We start from the raw sequence: 14,406 nt of genomic DNA on the forward strand, positions 1-14,406 counted from the left end.
TATTACCTATTGCCCACAACTGTGTGACAGATTGTAATATCTATCAATAAATAAATCTATCAAAAAAAAAGTACAATAATTAGAGAAGCAGCCATTTTTTGATGCAGTATTTTTTGTAAACAGCGCTTATCTATTGTTGCGGCCAACAGCGTACCTTAATGAGCTTGTTTACAATCTACCACTATATTGCATTAATTACATTAATAAAATAATAGATTGATTCTTTATTTTTAAATTTATTCAAAAAGAAAAAATTGTGCAATTTTCAGTTTAAAAAAATAGAAGAAACTAAAGAATCAAACATTTACGTGCCCAAACGTCCACTTAACCATATTTCATTACGCTGCCTATTTTTCCTTATACCTCATCTATTCCTTGAAATGCTTTAGCATTTGCAACAACCGCAACTTTTTGTTCTTTTGTAAATCAAGGTATTATATGTTGTTTCTGCCTAATAAACGTCGTTCAACAGTTTATTAAATATTTGATAACTAGAGCATTACTATGTACTTAAGATTCGGTCTACAGTTTATTATTATCTTTTTCTTTTACCGGTTTCTAGTGTTTTACATAGTTGCTTGCTACTTCGCTGGAGTATCTGACATCCTATCCGGTCTGATGAGGCTTCCAGTCGCCCTCATGTACCACCGAGACTACCAACAGCTCATCATCTTCGCTTTCTTTGCAGATCAAATCAGTGCAAGGTTTGAACTTGGTAAGTACCTAGAAGTGATCATCTCTACCCTCTAACCTATAAACCATCCTCAAATCCTAATGATTCTGATGAAGTTTGAGAGTTTGACCACACATATTAAAATATTCTCAATTATATATGTGGTATCATGAAAGTCAAACATTGTTCTGCCAGGTCAGGGAATATCTCAAAGTAGGTGGTATCGACCCTTGGGGCACAATATGTGCTATCCAGTAGTGTATTTATGTATACAACTCGCTTGGGTTACAAATATTAAATCATAAGTCCATAACTTAACTGGGTGTTTAGACTTGGTTAAACGTTCAAAAATAAATTTGAATTGTTATAGCTGTCGGAAACAACAAGATGTTAAATTTATTATTTATTTAATAATTTAATTAGACTCTGACTTTGACTTCCGTCAAAACAGCCCTGACGAAGCCCTGCAACGTGGGGCGAAACGTTGGCTCAAATAAAAATAGTACACCAATTAAATTTATTAAAATAGAATGAGATGTAGATAGTTGACCGTAGATTAATGCTTGAAAAAGTTTGTCGGGGGGTGCGGTCAGCAAAGAACAACATAAATAAACAAAACCATATTATAAATATAATAAATAAATAAATAAATAACCATAATAAATAAATATGGTTTTGTTTATTTATGTTGTTCTTTGCTGACCGCACCCCCCGACAAACTTCTTCAAGTATTAAAATAGAAGTTGTTAGATGAATAGTGAATACACCATTTGATATAAGTATCGAACTCATAATAGCTTCATAAATTAGATTCCATTTTTTCAACTCCGAAACGACAAACGAGCATTACAAATACTTTTTTAATATTGCAGTGAGAACGATGAGAACAAGTTCCGATGACGCGAGGCTGGCACACGCTACACTTTGCAGGTGCGCCAGAAAGTTATCGGAAGGATTCGGCTTGAGATATTTCCTCATTATCGTAACTGTTGGCTATGACCAACTCTGCAACGTGTTTCAGAATGCCTTCTTGAACGTAAGTTCCTTAAACTAATTTTGATTAAAATCATGTTATTCTATTAACAATAATTAGAAATGTCACTTTAAACGATTCTGTTTGGATCTTTGGACGTCACTTTCACTGACAATAGTCTTGGACACTCATTGTCATATAAAACAGAGGTTTTTTTTCTTCCATCTATGCTTTGCCTTACTAAAGAGGAATTGCGAGTTGGGTAGAAAGTAACAATACTCCAATAATTATTATATCATTTAAGGATATAATCATGGAAACAATAAAGAGAGTTCTATGAGATAAACAACCCAGGCATCTATACAGACTTTAAGACTTTTTCTTGTAAAATTCAATGTTACATCAACATTGAAACAAACTTCTCACAAACTAGGAAGAACTTAGCTGCAGGCTGAACTTACTTCATATCTTAAGTAAAATGAATAAATGCCACATGGTCTAGGCTATAAATAAATACATAAAATAAGACTTGGAAGGGGATGTTATACTAATAGGGGAAGACTTTGTCCAATCAAATTGTCTTTAGGTAAGAAGTAGGGACAGAGAAATTTCATCTAATTAAATATCTTAAAGTTAGTATCAGGAGATTTAAGGAGAGCCAATACATTTTAAGGAAGTGGGGATCATGTTTATTGTGATGCCTTATCAGAAGAGGTAGATAGAGAAGTAGGTGTGGTCAAGGAATAGGGGTGAATTGTTGGTTCAGTAGAAACATTGCTCCTGTTCACATGTGTTACATATAAAGTTGTCTGAAAGATGTGGGCATTCGGTGGAATGAGAACTTAGACCTGCCTGATGGCCACTTCTTTCCTTCAGTAGTGATAAAGTAGAAACGTATCATTTAGTCAAAGAGACACAGAAAGGGCTATTTCCTCTGGTCCCAAAGCGGCCAGTTAGGTTAAACCTAATAGGTCATATGTTTTTAGAAACATCTATAGAGTTTACAATGGTAGCCTTTGAAGACTGTTTATAATAATAGCTATTGAATAATATTAATAAAAATAACGCTTCTTAACTTTTGGTGTAGACCTGTAAATTCAGCTGTATACAAGCGTACGATGAACAAATAATTACAACAATAATGGGAACATAGCATAGTTGGGCAAATATAAGCTATTGATGAAACAATAGCTAAAATTGTCGTGAATACGATATTTATTTATTAATGGTTCATACATGATTAAGGGTCGTTTCCATGACAATGTTAGCTGTAGTTTTATCCATAGCCAAATTTTGCCCATCTCAGGAACATAATATCTGGATAATGTTTGTAATTTGAAGAATGAAAATGGGGCAGCGGAGCAGGAATACACAGACCTAGAAATTCTGAATCAGGCTTCTTCCAAAATCGTGCAGGTGGCTCCTTGACTATTGTTCAGGTATAAAAATCACATTCGAGCACCTTATCTGAAGCAAATGGAATGAACTTACGAATTATATTTGATCCTCTTTCTTGAATGGTGTTTTTTAAATTAGTAAAAATGAAGAAATTCAAAACGAGGAGTTGTTCGTACAATTGAAATTGGTAAGCTTGACCGAGCGAAACATATTACGATAACAGGAAAGAATTGGAAAAGGTGACCAATGCGAAGAGACGCGATAAAAGATCATGGCCTATAAAGTTGGACAGAAATGGTAGATTCATTTGTTTGCTCTATTCTGTTTAACAGCGTAAAACTTACTTGGCCATCAACGCCGTTTAAATGGATATCAATATCGATATTATTGAAATATCGATATTTGCCTCTCATATTTGTCATTTTGTAACCGATAATATGGTAATATCGATATTTTCCTGCGATATATCGGTTTTTCCAACAACAAAAAAGTAACTTCTTCCCAAAATTTTAAAAAACCACATACGTATATGTGAGCAAAAAAAAAAAAAATCAAAGGTAATTTGCTCTCTAAAATAATCACACACCTTAGAACTTCATATATGTAAATTATTTTGGACAGCTTAAAAAATATACTAAATACCAACAACATCCATAAATATTCAGCCAAAATATTGAATCCAGATATCGATATTATATAGCAGATAATATAAGGTTAGGATATTTTAAGTAAATATCTGTTATTATAAATTTTTCATATCTTTTTGATTAGGTATGATATCAAATAGGTCCTCCAATGATCTGCTATATTAAATATATATATAAATAAATATAAATATTTCTCTAGTTCAGTATATTTTCGATATTTAAATTTTAATTTTAGTGCCAATATAATATCGATATAGATATTTTAAACGTAAAGTGATATCGACATCAATATCGATATTTAGTTTACGATTTTCTATTCCCACTGTGTAACACTAAAGCAATCAGTTATCAGATAGGAAGTCTGTTAATATATACAATAATATATCATTTAAAGATTATGAACATTTTTCAGATGAATAAAATGTAAAAATCTGATTACATAACTTCCAACCCTCTCCCCTCCCCCCCCCCCAAACTCCCATACTTTGGGTTGAAATTAATCCTCGCTCGTTTCAGAAGAGGTATTTCTATATTATTCACTGTGGCAATACTTTTCCGTACTGATTTTCCGCATAAGCCTTTCTGTTGACAGGTTAACTAACTCCAATTTCAACATTTTAATAATATTTTTCGTTGCAAAATTTTAATGTTTTCGTTTATCAAACGAATGGCGGAAAAAATTATTGCTTTCTAGAACACTATATATTATTTCAATGCCTTTGGAATCTGATAAGTTAAAGAATATTTTATATTGGATCTACATGTTTGCCACTTCCCGAAAAACCAAGACTTGTACAAGTGCTAGATATATAATGTCTTTATAAATAGCTATATAATGTCTATATATAATGTACATATAACCTAGATATATAAAATCTTTATAAATATATATTTTTTTATGTTAAATAAAAAATAAACTGCTAATGCTAATTAACAACAGTTGAAACAATGAAATTACATCGAATCGATAGACTTTAAAAATATACAATCTTAAACTATAGTTAATTATTGAATCTCAAGGTTGGGAAACTAATTAAAACACCGGTATCACAAATATTGATTTGTTGGCATTTCTAAAACAATGCCAACTAAACACAAAGGTGTGAATGAATGCAGCACAAGCCTTTGATTTGTGCCCAAAAACGGGCACTCGACAGCTCAAAAATATTAAGGCCAACTTGTTCCAGCCAATCCCAATAACCTATTCAAACTCTTGCGCTTGCGAGAATTTGCCATTATTCGACAAACGTATTGAGGCACTTTTAGATGAGCCGCCATTTAGCAATATTAACGTAAGCAGGAACGTTCGGTCTAATGTACTCATCAACAAATTTTAGACAGAATAAAACAGAATGTTCATTAAGATAAAGCCAAACTAAGATGTGTGAACAGATAAGGAGGTTTCGGATCGACATTTGACCGAACGATTAGTCAGGAACATTTTTCGTTATGTAAGTAGTGCAATCCATACTTGTACTCATAGATGTTTCTACCTGACAAATTGAAAGTTTCCAATGCCGGTTTAACTAAGCCCAAAACGTTATATATTATGGTTTGAATTCATTTTTACCGAAGAAATAAATAAAAAAAACCATATTGGGTGTGAAAAAGAAGTAGTACGACAAAGTATATGCTTTGTTTCAATATGTTTTTCGAATTGGTTATTAAATATATATATTTTGGTATGAATATATGTACACCATAGTTATATTTAGTTTTCCGTTAGAATGGTATTAGAATAAGGACAATTAAAAATAATACCGGAGATATTCTTGATAATTGGTGTACAAAGCTGAATTTTGGTAATTTATATCTCAAAAATACTAGTATAGAGACCAAGAGGAGAAAAATTCAATTATTTCTTCCCAATTTTTTATTATTTGAATAAAAACTATGAATAATAACGAGTCAGAATTGATGACTCTGCCAAGTATAGTTAAGGAGAATAAAAGGCTAATTTTTGAAACAAATACTCGAAATCTTTAAAATTATCAACACTAGAAAACCTGATGAAGTCTAGAATTTCTGGCCAAAACGTTGGTACAATTAAATAAGTTACTTCAACTTATTTTTAGTTTTATTTTGACCGCACCCCCCAACCATCTTCTCCTCGTATAAGTCATCCACGATCAACTATCTCTTATGATGATGATTAATTTTCTTTTAGGTTTTCTAGTGTTGAAGGTAAGTTTAAGGATATGTAGCTTCGATAAAAAATTAATTTTCTTAACGATTTGAAAGAGCTGCCATTTTTTACTCCCCCTCACTATGCCTTACAGATTGAAGTAGTAATCATACATAGTTGACATTAAATTTAACGAGCATTGGGGTAAAATATCTGACTATTTGTCCACCGAGCTCTTGTACTCTACTACTTAAGGTGTGGACCCTTTTCCAGCCACCCCTTCAATGGTGGCATGATTTACATTTTTAGGAACTATTCTGTTCGCAGGATGAGCTGGGTAATATAGAAGGCACAATTTTCTTTGCCGTTACTGATTTATCTTTGCTATCGATCTTTGCCATACTGTCTCAGGCTGTGATGAACCAGGTAAGATTTCTCTATCACTATTAAAATTTTATAAATTTAATTATGATTATAATTAATTAATTATATTTTTTAGAATTAACAGTAGAATTTACTATTACTAAAAATTGATTACTTTGGAAGTGGGATTTCTTTCTAATCCTATGACTCCAGAATCTTCAGAAAGATTAAAGCAACACTTTTAAAAAGTACAGATTTACTACACATAACGTTGCATTGAAATCTTTTTCATTTCTTCAATTGCATTATAATTATATCTTCAAAGTAATTATTATATTAGGATAAGGATTGTCCCTTATTACTGATAATATTATATTTATTTTGTCCCTTATTATTGATCTTATTATCCCTAAGGTGAAGAATTTGATTCGATGCCATCCGAAGTGTGTACCTGCATTGGTAAAATTGGAGAAAATATGATAAAAAAGTTGCTCTTTCGCTTCAGGTATTTAGAATGTTATCTAGGTTAGTGGTTCACAAACGTTTTTACATCGCGGCACACTTGGACTAAAAAAAAATCGTTGATCCCATGTCGCGCCAAAAAAAAAAAAAAAAGTGTGGCACAATTATCCGAGAACGGTTGAATATGTAGGAAAATAAGAAAATCGGTCAAAATAAATTAAATATTTTTTCTTTTTGAAATATATAGATAAAGTGACATTTTCTTGTGTCACATTAGGGTGGTTTAGCATCCATTTTCAAGTCCTCATTAATGATAAAAAATAGTCTCAATCTTCTTTATTTAAACATATTATATATTAACGTTTCGGCCCATCTAGCCATCATTCAGGACAATCTTAATTTTAGTTTCACAGCCTCACATTGATTTATAGAACTTTGCAGGCTGTTTTGCCCAAGTCGAATAAAAACAGGCAAAAATAAACCTCGAAAACACAACCAATAAAGGAAACCATATTTCTTAAATAATATATTTGCACCATTCTATGTTTAATTTACCCGTATTAGTCATTAAAATTTAATAATAAATTCTATTCTTTAATTTTTATATTTTACTATTATTAACTTATCGTTATAATTTGTTGTGATAGGTCAATGATAGTAAAATACAAAAATTGTGAAGATTAGAATTTTTCATTAAATGTTATAGTGACTTATATAGATTTATTATGACTTGGGCATAACAGCCTGCAAAGTATTATAAATTAATGTGAGGCTGTAATACTTTTTTTTCTTTATTTAATGTGATTTACGACTGTACAAATAATAAATACAATAAGTAAATATGTTGTATGTTTCATTTACACTTGAAAATGTTGGGAAGGAACCACCCATTGGTGGTACTTCAAACATTAATTTAAATTAGAAGGTCCCGTGGCCATCTTCTTTTCAGACGCCTCGGAAGATTATCAGGGATTGTTAAGGATGAAAGATTAAGAATTAATGGATTAGGATGGTTAAGGAGTTTGGAATAAAAAGACGCATATCTGTTTTGGGCCAAATCTGCAACGAATGGGATGTTAAGGTCTTTGTGAATGAGTTTATTTGTAACGTAATAAGGAGCATCAAGGATTTTGGATTGTAAGGATTGGATGCGGGAGGAATTTGATGGTTTGGTGGAGCCCCGCTGTAATACTAAAATTAAGATTATCCTTAATCGGCCGAAACGTTGTAATGTAATATGTTTTAATTAAGAAGATTGAGACTTTTTGAATAATATGTTATTATTAATAAAATTATCTGTCTTGAATAATATGTTATTATTAATAAAATTATCTGTCTTGAATAAGATAAGAAATATGTTTAGGTTGTCTAGGTGGTTGTGTTAGATCTGACTCCAATTGATTGTGTTAGATTCACTTGACCAGAAGGGCTCGACAATGCTCCTTCAAGATAGGTAAGCTAGGAGGTGAATAGATAGGATGAGACTTCAACGGTAACCTCGTCCAACCGGGTACTATTCCTGTAGGTACGAAGAGATATGCAAGCCCGGAGGGTAGCCAGCCGCCAGGTCCTACGAAAGGATAAAAAAAGGTAGAGGAAGGAGAAGAAATCCAGAGAAGGTAGAGAATCAAAAGACAATAAACATTCCCAAAACTCTAGCACTAGAATGTATTGATCTACTATATAAATTGTTATCCTCAATTTTTTTTCACAGAATGGAAGGGGTTGGGAGGTGAGAAGAAACGACACTTACGGCACACAGCGGTTTAGTCGGCTGTAATAGTTACAATCTAGACCAGTAGATAGCGTGTCGCTACGAGGTAAAAAAAACTCTATCCTGCGACACAAGAAATAAACTTTTTACATCAACCCAAAGTTTTAATTTTTAAATTTTATCAGTCTAACGAATACTGACTCATGAAATACAAACTCATTTAAGCCAATTTTAATTCAGTATTGCTTAGAGTTCTAAAATATACGTTAAACACTACTGGATTAATGAGAAAGAGCAGGATCTGTCTGAGATCCTTTCATATTTAGCAGTGTTTTAGAGTGAGGCACGGGGAAGAACGAAACAACTATGATGAATATCCTATGGCAACTATGGTATCGTTGCATTTATATAGGTTTGACCCGTGCCTAATTCGTGCCCTGTCTCAAAAACGCGATCTCGATCGCATTACTTCTCCTTTCTACATATTTTAAAGTTACATTGATCACCCAGGAGACAATCAGTTTAATGAGAAACAGATAATTTGATGGGTAATTAAAAATAGAAAGAGCAAAAACTTATGAACTGGTCCTCAGAGATAATATTCATTCCTCCTGCAAAAATAGACAAAAACGAAATCCCATTATATTATAGTTGTATATATTGATAAAGTGGTCGAAAAATCCCAGAGTGGAAGAAGATATTTGACCGTATGAAGTAGATTGTAGGAAGATAGTCCGGGTGGCGGTCAATGAAGGTATCAAAATAGTAGAAAAAACTATTTATTGTTAGCTAACATTTTGGCCCACTTTGTAGGAATTTGTCAGCTAACATTGTAAGAATGAGAGAACATTAAAATAAATATACAGAGAAAATATGAAAAAAAAAAAATTGATTCCTTTCATATATTTTAAAAAAAACAAAACACTTTTCATATATTTAAAATAAAAAAAACCTTTTTATATATTAAAAATTTTTTTTTTTACGTATTTTCTCTGAAAATTTATTTCAATGTTCTCTTAATTCTTACAATTTTTTTTTATCTTGTTTTCAATTAGCCCTGCAAAGTGGAAAGAAACGTTGGTTAACAAATAAATAATTTTTTTTTACTACTTTCTATAATATATTTTTTTTTACAAATACATTGGAATAATTTTATTTGACACGTTGAGCAGAACTGACTGGTGTCAAACAATTTTCCCTACATACTTACTTCATGGGTCGGTCACGCAGGATGGTTCTGGATTACTGTTGAATTATGGATCATTTTCACCTTGTGAAAAAGGATTATTTCAGTTTCAAAAATCAGAATTCGGTGTTGAAATGTCGGTTCCAGGAGAAAGTTTACCAAATAGTAATTATAAAAGGGAGATATGGCCTGCTGCTTGCAAATTAAACTTTCGGTAAGTGTGTTTTAGATTTAACTTCGCTTTATTTTTTCACTTTGCCAATTTTATTTTTGTATTCAAATAAAAAATAATTACTGGAAGATTATTGATTGACCGTGTTTATAGATGAATGGAATATGGTCCGGGTGTGGTCAAAAAAACTCTCAAATTGTAGTATTATACTATTTCATTGAGCCAACGTTTCGCCCCACGTTGCAGGGCTTCGTCAGGGCTAAAAAAGATAGTTACAAAAAGGAAAAAAAAAAAAAAACATAAGTGTAAAATAACAGTGGTATAAAATGTAAAAACGTAAGATATAATAAGAAAAATTAAAGGTTATAAATAGTAAATGAAAAGGGTAATAGTAACAGATAAGAGAAGAAATAGTAAAGAAAGTACAAATAGAACGATGAAAAAATAAAGAAAAAAAAATAAAAATCAAATGATGAGACAGAATGCATACCTGTTTTGACGGCAGTCAAAATCAAAGTGACCGTTGGTAATGCGAGGAGTGGGAACGGCAGTTATGTCACAATAACGAAAATAATTTGTAAAGTAAACATAGTAAAAAAATATTTAAATTAGGTGAACAATAAATGGTAATATACATAATAGGGGGAGAAGAAATATTTAGAAAAAAAAAAAAAACAGATAGAAAAACAAAGGAAAAGTAAAGTATAAAATAATGGGATACAATGCGTGTAAGTAATTAAGAAACAAAATATACCAAATGAGCGGGGATACAGAAAAGTGTAAAATATAATAGAAAAATAATAATATTAATAATATTTTACACTTTTTAAAATAGTATAAATCTACAATTTGAGAGTTTTTTTTTACCACACCCGGACCATATTCCATTCATAAAAAATAATTAATTAATTATTAAATAAAAAAAAAAAACTGTTCTAAGTAAAATGGAAATAAAAACTACCCTCTAGCTGCACAGTGGGGTTTTCTCAAAAGCGGCTTTGTCGATTTTAATTAAAACTAATGTATCAATGTATAATTAGGTGATATTTAATTTCAGTTAGGTTCTACCCTCATTGGAATAGTGTGACAGTGCTTAAATGCGGATTTTTAATAAAATCTTCTTTGAAGTACCTTTAATTTATTTTATTTTAAAATTAAAATTATATGTGTGTATGTGTATGTGTGTGTGCGCGCGCGTAGGAAGAGCGTTGGTACGTAGTAAGGCGCGATGCTACTAACTCCAAGGACCCGGGTCCGAATTTACAAATATTGTAAATTTATAATGTATAAACATATTTTTAAAAAAGACAATGGTTTGTTAGTTGAATTTCGTATTTAGACACAAAATTAAATTATCTTACCTTGCGATTGACATTTATGGAAGTTTCTGGTACTGTAATCCTTATTTCTTGTTTATTAGAAACTTTACACAGTATAGTACACACAAAATATTTATGTTTAACTTTTAAATAGAAGTTTCTTATTTTAATTTCAGGGAAAAATAATGAGTGATGATCTCTTCGCATTGGGTACAACCAATATGGACTTGAGAAGCATTAGACAGGTAAATGATGAGGAATCAGATTTGATTTTGAACAAATTTTATTATGATTAGTCAGTAAATAAAAATATGCCCCATCAGATTCAATTAAAACAAAACATCATAAACAAATTACAACATAAAAGTTTTAAATAAAAACAATTTATGTATATATATATATATATATATATATATATTGTGTGTGGTCAACAATTTATGTATATATATATATATAGCAATGTGTTCAGAAACTTAAAAAAAGGTCTGTTCCAACAACTATTTCTTACAGTTCGAAGCATGCGTAGTAAGGGTTTTCTGTAATGCGCATGCTCCGTACAGTCAGAAGTGGTTGTTGGATCAGATCTTTTAAGTCAGTTCCAACCATCACTTCTGACTGTCCGGAACTGGATGGAATATGCGCAGTAGAGGTTTTGGGAGGTGAAACCCAGTACTACGCTTGCTCTGTACAGTCAGAAGTGGTTGTTCAAACAGACCTGTTGTGTTGATCAGGTTTTTTACCAAATAAAATTCACAAAGGTTAAGATTGCACTTCACAAATATTAGCTATGTCATAAAAGATTCTCCTGACCACAGTGTCAGTTTATGGCTGATAAAATAGAAAATTTTCTATAGCCGCCTCGAATATGAACTCTGAGGAGTTGGTATTCCAGTACTTTAGTAACTAGATCCCATTAATATCCCTCCTCCCATTAAATAAATTCAATTTCTGTTTAACCTAACTGCGTAAAGTTAAGGATGTATTTTTTCCAGATAGAATTATTCCTTGAAGAAGTTCGGACAACTGAGTTAGATATAACAGCATGGGGAGTATTTCCTATCGACATTGGTATATTCAGTTCAGTAAGTTATAAAACGTATACCAGGGTTTATATATGTCGTTTCATATACTATTGTTTATCAGGTTCGTTTCATATGAAATGTTATTTTTCACAGAAAAGGAGATTTAGTAAAAACAACTTTATGAAATCATCCAACATTTATATTCAAAATATTTACCCTCATTTTCCCCAACGTCTTGTCAACTTTTCAATTCCAGGATTTTGTGAAGACAATTTTTTTTTACTTATTTATTTAATGTAATTTACAACTGTACAAAATAATACAATAACTAAATATGTTGTATGTTTCATATACACTTGAAAATCTTAGGAAGGAACCACCCATCGGTGGTACTTCAAACATTAATTTAAATTAGAAGGTCCCGTGGCCATCTTCTTTTCAGACGCCTCGGAGGATTATCAGGGATTGTTAAGGATGAAAGATTAAGAATTAATGGGTTAGGATGGTTAAGGAGTTTGAAATGAAAAGACGCATATCTGTTTTGGGCCAATTCTGCAACGAATGGGATGTTAAGGTCTTTGTGAATGAGTTCATTTGTAACGTAATAAGGAGCATCAAGGATTTTACGTAGGATTGGATGCGGGAGGAATTTGATGGATTGGTGGAGCCCCAGAGCTCAATTCCATATGTCCAAATTGGTCTGATTATCGTAGTGTATACTAATTTTTTGTAGTGAATGGGAAGTTTAGAGCGTTTGTCAAGTAAGTGTTGTAGCAATCGGAATCTACGAGCAGTTTCTTGTCGTTTTAGTCTTGTGTGTGGATTCCAAGTAAGTCTCTTGTCAAGATGGAATCCTAAGTATCGAATCTGTTCAACAGGCGTTAGTGGAGTATTTAGAAAGGATACTGTAGAACAGGAGGATAGAGATTATGACGGAGAGTAAAGGTGGTCTGATGGGATTTGTCAGGATTTATTTTGATTCTCCAGTTTTGACACCATTCTTCAATAGATGTTATGTGTGTCTGTAGTGTTTTTGAATCATTAGTTGGGTCGTTGTTTACAGACAATATACATGTGTCATCAGTGTATGTTGTTAGGACTGTGTTAGGGTGGGTTGGGATGTCAGCTGTATAAATCGTATAAAGAATAGGACCTAAGATACTACCTTGAGGAACACCAGCAGACTGAGAAAAGAGAGATGAGTAGGCTAGGTTATGATTTACTTTAAAGGTTCTATCAGTGAGGTAGGAGCGGATTATAAAGAAATATGTAGGGGGTAGGAATTGACGAAGTTTATAGAGCAGACTCGATCAAAAGCTTGTTCAACATGAGGAAGACTCCCATGCAGTACATACAGTGCTCCAATGTGGAAGATATGACATCAACCACTTGATGACTCTGTTGTATTGTAGAATGAGATGTTCTAAATCCAAACTGGTGGTCAGGAATAACATGATATGAGTCAAGGATAGTGAAAAAATGAAGTCAGAAAATAAGTTTTTGACCTGAGAATCATTTTCAAAAATTTTACCTTTAAATAATTTGGAAGTTGTCCTAATTTTTGAACAGGTGGGTATCTGTTGGTGATAAGTCTGGCATATAAGGTGGGTTTGGAAGGACTTCATAACAGCTCGTTTAATTTCTTCACAGTCTGTCATGAAACTGAGGTCTGGTGTTGTCGTGTATAAATATAGGGCCCTTCTGATTAAGCAGTGGTGCCTGTGTTTTGACATGTTTTTGATGCAATATGTCTATACCACTGCAGTGCAATCTGGATGTAGCGCTTTCACTTCCGGGTAAAAAGAAGAAATGAATTATTCCTTCCATGGACCACCACACAGAGACCAATATTTTTTTGAGAAGTACATTTGGTTTTGGCATGTGTCCTGGTCTTTCATTGATATTTAACCACTGAGCTGACCGACGCCTGTCTTCATATACAGTTCATCACAATGATTATCCTTAAGCTGCTGCCGCTCATGAGGTACCCATAGATATACCTTCTTTACTTTACCAATGGTCTTCAAGTGTTTAGAAACTGTCTATACACTTGTATTCAGTTGTGCTGCAAGTCCTTTAACTGTTTGGGATGGGTTTTCTTCCACAATAAGCCTAAGTTCATCTTCATCAATTGCTGGTGCAGGTATTTCTCTTCCAGAGATGTATTTTCTAGGTATTTCTCTAACCAAATCTGTCAAGAGACAATTTTTCAAACCACCCACGAACAATCCGCTCATTTCAACATCCTTCTGCTGCTGAGTGTCCACGATTAAACTCAAACTAAAAAAATTTTCATTGTCATATTTGATGGCATATAAAACAATATGTAAACATAAATATAGTAAACAACTA

This window comes from Halyomorpha halys, unplaced genomic scaffold (genome assembly GCF_000696795.3).
Source record: "Halyomorpha halys isolate HHAL.00 unplaced genomic scaffold, Hhal_1.1 Scaffold134.1, whole genome shotgun sequence".
NCBI classification, from domain to species: Eukaryota; Metazoa; Arthropoda; class Insecta; order Hemiptera; family Pentatomidae; genus Halyomorpha; species Halyomorpha halys.